The sequence below is a fragment of the Numida meleagris genome, chromosome 27 (assembly GCF_002078875.1).
Source record: "Numida meleagris isolate 19003 breed g44 Domestic line chromosome 27, NumMel1.0, whole genome shotgun sequence".
NCBI classification, from domain to species: domain Eukaryota; kingdom Metazoa; phylum Chordata; class Aves; order Galliformes; family Numididae; genus Numida; species Numida meleagris.
In genome coordinates this window covers 3,094,820-3,095,836 of record NC_034435.1, presented here as the reverse complement: position 1 = coordinate 3,095,836, position 1,017 = coordinate 3,094,820, and positions in this window count along the sequence as shown.

The following is a 1,017-nucleotide window of genomic DNA, read 5'->3' as shown; positions in this document are numbered from 1 at the left end:
GGCCAGGGTGTCCTCAGCGCAGGAGCTCCTCATCCTCTGCCATCAAGGTTATCCATCGCTCCATCCGACTCCCATCGAGATATTTCTCTATCAAGCCACCGACAACCAATCTTTCTCCCTGTCAGTGTGAAGCTATCATAAAGCTGTCCGCTTGTCTATCACGTTTATTTGTTTTCATTTATCAAGCCAAGCCACTAAAAGCCTCTCCGGGACGCTGGCAGCCCCGCAGCCCCTCCCCGCGTGGACCCCGGTACCCAGGGACCCCCTGGCGCCCGCCTGCAGCGGGGTCACGGCAGCAGCCCCCCCCAGGTTGACCCAGGGATGCTCCCCCCGAGGACAGAGGTGGGGGTGGCTGGGGCCGGTTCCTAGGTGTGAGCAGGGGGTGCTCCCCTCCTGCCGAGCATCGCGCCCGGCCCGGCGTTGCACGGAATGACTTTTTTCTTCCTGGAAGGAAAACGTTAAAACGTTTCCTTGAGGCTTTTCTTCTTTTTTTTTTTTTTTCTCTAACAGCTTTTCGCTTGTTTTCCTTCCCAAACAAAAACAACTGTTTGCCTTAATTACTGCAAATCCTCAGGTTTCCAGCCCCCAGCTACTCCGGGGGAGGGTTGGGGGAGTGAGGCTGGTGGCGGGGAGGTTTAATTTACACCCATCTTCCATAGCTTTAATGGCACCAACGCAGAAATTACGGAAAATATTTGCTACCGAAAGCCAGAAGAAAAGAACCCAACGGCAACAAACTTCCTGCATTAAAGGTAAAGGGAGCAGAAAGGTTCGGGCACGGCGCAGCTCCAGCGCCGGCGCAGATGGAAGCGGCCTGGCCTGGCCGTGGGGATGGCTGTAATTTGGCTGCAACAGGAAGAGGGGCCCCGGAGCGGAGATCCCGCAGCCCTCGCGCAGACGCAGCGCGGGGTCCCGGCAGCACAAGGTTCTGCTCCGGGTCGGGGTCCTGGATGTGGGGTCCCCCCCCAGCGCCCACCCTGGCAGAGCCCCCAGAGAGGCCGTGGAGGGGGCAGCGGG